This window comes from Elephas maximus, chromosome X, assembly GCF_024166365.1.
Source record: "Elephas maximus indicus isolate mEleMax1 chromosome X, mEleMax1 primary haplotype, whole genome shotgun sequence".
NCBI classification, from domain to species: domain Eukaryota; kingdom Metazoa; phylum Chordata; class Mammalia; order Proboscidea; family Elephantidae; genus Elephas; species Elephas maximus.
In genome coordinates, this window is record NC_064846.1 from 92,302,609 (window position 1) to 92,310,012 (window position 7,404).

Here is a 7,404-nt window from a genome sequence, read left to right on the forward strand (position 1 = left end):
AACCAGATACCTGTGCCTACACCAATCACCCCTGCCCTTCTAAGACTGTAGGACAGAGCCTGTGCCACACACTTGGTGACCAAATTCCTGGATACCTGAGCTGAATCCATACAAGAAAAGTGAATGGACTCCTAGGCTCATATACCTGGTAACAGCTCTAGCCATCTGGTGACAGGACATTAGAGCTTCAAAGATGCAAATAATCAAGCTAGCTCTCTCAAGTAGCCTATTTGAGCATAACAAAACAAAACAAAGCAAGAAGCCAGGATACAGTAAGAAAACATAAAATAAATTAATGCGATAACTTATAGATGGCTTAAAGACAACAGTCAATATCAAATCACATAAAGAAGCAGACCATGATCTCTTCAACAAGTTCCCAAAACAAAGAATCACGGAATCTTCAAGATGAAGAGAGCTTCCTGGAATTATCAGAGGTGCAATACAAAAGACTAATACAAAGAATTCTTCAAGAGACCAAGGAGATCAGACAAAATGCAGAACAAGCCAAGGAACACACGGATAAAGCAGTCAAGGAAATTAAGAAGGTTATTCAAAAGCATAATAAAGGAGGAGGTGGAGCCAAGGTGGCGGAATAGACAGGCGCTTCCAGCAAGCCTTCTTTACAACAAACACCTGAAAAAACAAGTGAAACAAGTATATTTGTGACAAGCTGGGGGCCCTGAGCTTCAAAGGCAAGCTTAGAAAATGAAGTAAGGGGTAGAGGAACCAGAAGTCAACCCAGACAGGCAATGGGATGACATATTTAAAAAATTGAAGGAAAAAAATTACCTGCCAAGAATCGTATATCCAGCAAAAGTGTCTCTTAAATATGAAGGTGAAATTAAGACATTTCCAGATAAACACAAGTTTAGGGAATTGGTGAAAAACCAAAACAAACAATACTAAAGGGAGATATTTGGATAGAAAATCAATAATATCAGGTGTCAACCCAAGACTAGAACACTGGGCAGAGCAACCAGAAGTCAACCCAGACAGGAAAATCCAAAAAAAAAAAAAAAAAAAAACAAAGAAAGATTGTATTTTAAAAAAAAAAAGCTTAAAACACGGTAACAGCATTATTATACAAAAGAAGACAACATTAGAATAATAAAGAGGGATTAAGAAATGTAATCATACACCTTCCATATGGAGAGGAAGATAAAGCAATACAAAGAAATAAAAGTTAGTTTTAAATTTAGAAAAATAGGGGTAAATAATAAGGTAACCACAAAGGAGACAAACTATCCTAATCATCAAAATAAAATACAAGAAAAAAATAGAGACTCAGCAGAAAAAAAATCAACAACCAAAAATTTGAGAAAAGGAAAATATATAAAGATAATCTACTCAGCACATAAAATTAAGTGGGAAAAAGAAACTGTCAACAACACACAAAAAAGACATCAAAATGATACTACTAAATTCATGCCTATCCATAATTACCCTGAATGTAAATGGACTAAATGCACCAATAAAGAGACAGAAAGTGGCAGAATGGATTAAAAAACAAGATCTGTCTATATGCTGCCTACAAGAGACACACCTTAGACTTAGAGACACAAACTAAAACTCAAAGGATGGAAAAAAATATAACAAGCAAACAACAATCAAAAAAGAGCAGGAGTGGCAATGTTAATTTCTGACAAAGTAGACTTTAAAGTTAAATCCATCAGAAAGGATAAGGAAGGACACTATATAATGATTAAAGGGACAATACAACAAGAAGATATAACCATATTAAATACTTATGCACCCAATGACAGGGCTGCAAGATACGTAAAACAAACTCTATCAGCATTGAAAAGTGAGATACACACCTCCACAATAATAGTAGGAGACTGCAACACACCACTTTTGGTGAAGGACAGGACATCCAGAAAGAAGCTCAATAAAGACATGGAAGATCTAAATGCCACAATCAACCAACTTGACCTCCTAGACATATACAGAACACTCTGCCCAACAGCAACCAAGTATACTTTCTTTTCTAGTGCACATGGAACATTCTCTAGAATAGACCACATATTAGGTCATAAAGCAAGCCTTAGCAGAATCCAAAACATTGAAATATTACAAAGCATCTTCTCTGACCATAAGGCCATAAAAGTGAAAATCAATAACAGGAAAGGCAGAGAAAAGATATCAAACTCTTGGAAACTGAACAATACCCTGCTCAAAAAAGAGTGGGTTATAGAAGACATTAAGGATGGAATAAGGAAATTCAGAGAATCCAATGAGAATGAAAACACTTCCTATCAGAACCATTGGGACACAGCAAAAGCGCTGCTAAGAGGCCAATTTATATCAATAAATGCACACATCCAAAAAGAAGAAAGGGCCCACATCAAAAAATTATCCCTACAACTTGAACAAATAGAAAGAGAGCAACAACAGAAACCCACAGGCACCAGAAGAAAACAAATAATAAAAAATTATAGCTGAAATAAATGAAATAGAAAACAGAAAAACAACTGAAAGAGTTAACAAGACCAAAAGCTGGTTTTTTGAAAAAAAATCGACAAAATTGATAAACCACCACTGGCCAAACTGACAAAAGAAAAACAGGAGAGGAAGCAAATAACCTGAATAAGAAATGAGATGGGTGATATTACAACAGACCCAACTGAAATTAAAAGAATCATATCAGATTACTATGAAAAACTGTTCTCAAACAAATTTGAAAACCTAGAAGAAATGGATGAATTCCTAGACACACACTACCTACCTACACTAACACAAACAAAGGTAGAACAACTAAATAGACCCATAACAAAAGAAGAGATTGAAAAGGTAATCAAAAAACTTCCAACAGAAAAAAGCCCTGGTCCGGATGGCTTCACTGCAGAGTTCTACAAAACTTTTAGAGAAGAGTTAACACCACTACTGCTAAAGGTATTTCAGAGCATAGAAAAGTACGGAATACTACCAAACTCATTCTATGAAGCCACCATATCCCTGATACCAAAACTAGGTAAAGACACCACAAAAAAAGAAAATTACAGACCTATATCCCTCATGAACGTAGATGCAAAAATCCTCAACAAAATTCTAGCCAATAGAATTCAACAACATATCAAAAAAATAATTCACCATGACCAAGTGGGATTCATACCAGGTATGCAGGGATGGTTCAACATTAGAAAAACAATTAATGTAATCCACCACATAAATAAAACAAAAGACAAGAATCACATGATTTTATCAATTGATGCAGAAAAGGCATTTGACAAAGTTCAATACCCATTCATGATAAAAACTTTCAGCAAAATAGGAATAGAAGGAAAATTCCTCAACATAATAAAGGGCATTTATACAAAGCCAACAGCCAACATCACCCTAAATGGAGAGAGCCTGAAAGCATTCCCTTTGAAATCAGGAACCAGACAAGGATGCCCTTATCACCACTCTTATTGAACATTGTGCTGGATGCCCTAGCCAGAGCAATTAGGCTAGATAAAGAAATAAAGGGCATCCAGATTGGCAAGGAAGACGTAAAACTATCTCTATTTGCAGATGACATGATCTCATACACAGAAAACCCTAAGCAATCCTCCGGAAAACTACTGAAACTAATAGAAGAGTTCAGCAGAGTATCGGCATACAAGATAAACATACAAAAATCAGTTGGATTCCTCTACACCAACAAAAAGAACATCGAAGAGGAAATCACCAAATCAATGCCATTTACAGTAGCTCCCAAGAAGATAAAATACTTAGGAATAAATCTTACCAGAGATGTAAAAGCCTTATACAAAGAAAACTACAGTACACTTCTGCAAGAAACCAAAAGAGACTTACATAAGTGGAAAAACATACCTGGCTCATGGATAGGAAGACTTAACATTATAAAAATGTCTGTTCTACCAAAAGCCATCCCGATCCAAATTCCAATGACATTCTTTAATGAGATGGAGAAACAAATCACCAACTTAGTATGGAAGGAAAAGAGGCCCTGGATAAATAAGGCATTAGTGAAAAAGAAGAATAACATGGGAGGCCTCATGCTACCTGATTCCAGAACATATTATACCACGAGGTAGCCAAAACAGCCTCATACTGGTACAACAACAGATACATAGACCAATGGAACAGAATTGAGAATCCAGGCATAAATCCATCCACAAATGAGCAGTTGATATTTGACGGAGTCCCAAATTCCATTAAATGGGGAAAGGACAGCCTCTTTAACAAGTGGTGGTGGCATAACCGTATGTCCATCTGCAAAAAAAAAATGAAACAAGACTCAAACTTCACACCATGCACAAAAACTAACTCAAAATGGATCAAAGACCTAAATATAAAATCTAAAATGATAAAGATCATAGAGGATAAAATAGGGACAATGCTAGGAGCCCTAATATATGGCATAAACAGTATACAAAACATCACTAACAGTACACAAACACCAGAAGAGAAACTAGATAACTGGGAACTCCTAAAAATCAAACACTTTTGCTCATCCAAAGACTTCATCAAAAGAGTAAAAAGATTACTTACAGACTGGGAAAAAAAATTTGGCTACAACAATTCTGATCAGCATCTGATGTCTCAAATCTACATGATACCGCTTGAACTCGACAACAAAAAGACAAATAACCCAATTAAAAAATGGGCGAAGGATATGAACAGGCACTTCACCAAAGAAGACATTCAGGTGGCTAACAGATATGTGAGGAAATGCTCATGATCATTAGCCATTAGAGAAATGCAAATCACAACTACAATGAGATACCATCTCACTCTAACAAGGCTAGCATTAATCCAAAAAACACAAAATAGTAAATGTTGGAGGGGCTGTGGAGAGATTAGAACACTTATGTATACGCTGCTGGTGGGAATGTCAAATGATACAACCACTTTGGAAATCAATTTGGCACTTCCCTAAAAAGCTAGAAATAGAACTACCATAAGATCCAGCAATCCCACTCCTTGGAATATATCCTAGAGAAATAACAGCCTTCACATGAAGAGATACATGCACACTCATGTTCTCTGCAGCACTGTTTAGAATAGCAAAAAGAGGGATGCAACCAAGGCACCCATTAATGGATGAATAGATAAATAAATTATGGTATCTTCGTACAATGGAATATTATGCAATGATCAAGATCACTAATGAATCTGTGAAACATCTCATAACGTGGAGGAATCTGGAAGGCATTATACTGAGTAAAATTAGTCAGGTGCAAAAGGCAAATATTGTATAAGACCACTTTTATAAGAACTCAAGAAATAGTTTAAACACAAAAGAAAATATTCTTTGATCATTATGAGGGTGGGGAGAGAGGGAGAGGGGTATTCTTTAATTAGCTAGTAGACAAGAACTAGTTTAAGTGAGGAAACACTGGTGGCATAGTGGCTAACTGCTATGTCTGTTAACCAAGTGGTCAGCAGTTCGAATCCTCCAGGCGTTCCTTGAAAACTCTACGGAGCAGTTCTAGTCTGTCCTATAGGGTCACTATGAGTTGGAATCGCCTCAAAGGCAGTGGGTTATTTTAGGTGAAGGGAAAGACAACACACAATACAGGAAAGGTCAGCAGAACTGAACTAAACCAAAAGCAAAGAAGTTTCCTGAATAGAACTGAACACTTCGAAGGGCAGAGTAGCAGGGACAGGGGTCTGGGGACCATGGTTTCAGGGGTCATCTAGGTTAATTTGCATAACGAAAGGTGTTAAGAAAACATTCTGCATCTCACTTTGGTGAGTGGTGTCTGGAATCGTAAGCACTAGCAAGTGGCCATCTAAGATGCATCAATTGGTCCGAAGCCACTGGAAGCAAAGGAGAACGAAGAACACCAAAGACACAAAGTCAATATAAGCCCAGAGACAGAAAGGGCTACATAAACCAGAGACTACATCAGCCTGAGACTGGAAGAGCTAGATGGTGCCTGGCTACAAATGATGACTGCCCTGACAGGGAATACAAAAGAGAATCCCTGATGGAGCAAGAGAACAGTGGGATGCAGACCTCAAATTCTTGTAAAAAGACCAGACAATGGTCTGACTGAGACAAGAGGGACCCCCGAGGTCATGGTCCCCAGAGCTTCTGTTAGCCCAAGACTGGAACCATTCCGACAGTCAACTTTTCAGACAGGAATTGGACTGGACTATAAGATGTGATAGTGGTGAGGAGTGAGCTTCTTGGCTCAAGTAGACACATGAGACTGTGTGGGCAGCTCCTGTCTGGAGGCAAGATGAGATTCAGAGGGGGACAGGAGCTGATTGAATGGACACAGGGAATACAGGGTGGAGAGGAGGAGTGTGCTGCTGTCTCATTAGAGGCAGAGCAGCTAGGAGTACATACCAAGGTGTATATAAGTTTTTGTATGAGAGACTGACATGATTTGTAAACTTTCACTTAAAGCACAATAAAAAAATAAGGAGATTGAAGGAATACAGGGTCACTAATCTAGTTGTTAGTGAGCTGAAATAGACTGGTATTGACCATCTTGAGTCAGACAATCACATGGTCTACTATGCCAGGAACGACAAATTGAAGAGGAACAGCACTGCACTCATCATCAAAAAGAACATTTCAAGATTTGTCCTGTTGTGCAATGTTGTCAGTGAGAATAATATCCATACACCTACAAGGAAGACCAGTTAATATGACTGTATGCTGAGCAAATATTAATATATCTGATAAGGGTTTAATATCCAGAATATATAAAGAACTACAACTCAACAACAAAAAGACTAACAGCAAAAATAAGAAATGGGCAAATGACTTGAATAGAGACTTCCCTGAAGAAGATGTACAAATGATCAATAAACACATGAAAAGATGCTCAACATTATTTGTCATTGGGGAAATGAAAATTTAAATCACAATGAGATACCACTTCCCACACTAAAAAAAAAAATAGGATGGGTATAATCAGAAAATAACAAGTGTTAGAGAAGGTGTAGAGAAATTTGAAGCCTCATGCATTGCTGGTGGGAATATGAATGGTGCAGCTGCTGTGGAAAACAATTTGTTTATTCCTCAAAAAGTTAAACATAGAATTACCATTAAAAAAAAGTATATGATCCAGCAATTCTACTTCTAGGTTGTCTTATTTACCTAGTGCTGCTATAACAGAAATACCACACGTGGGTGGCTTTAACAAACAGAAATTTATTTTATCACAGTTTAGAAGGTTAAAAGTCTGAATTCAGGGCACCTGCTCTAGGCGAAGGCTTTCTTTCTCTGTAGGCTCTGGGGGAAGGTCCTTGTTCCTTGGTTCTTTGGTAATCTTCATGTGCTCTGGCATCTATCTTCTCCCATCTCTGCTTGCTTCTCTATGCCTAGTCTGCTCTTTTTATATCTCAAAAGAGATTGACTTAAAACACAGCCTACACTAATACTGCCTTATTAACATAACAAAGAAAACCCATTCTCAAACGGGATTATAACCACTA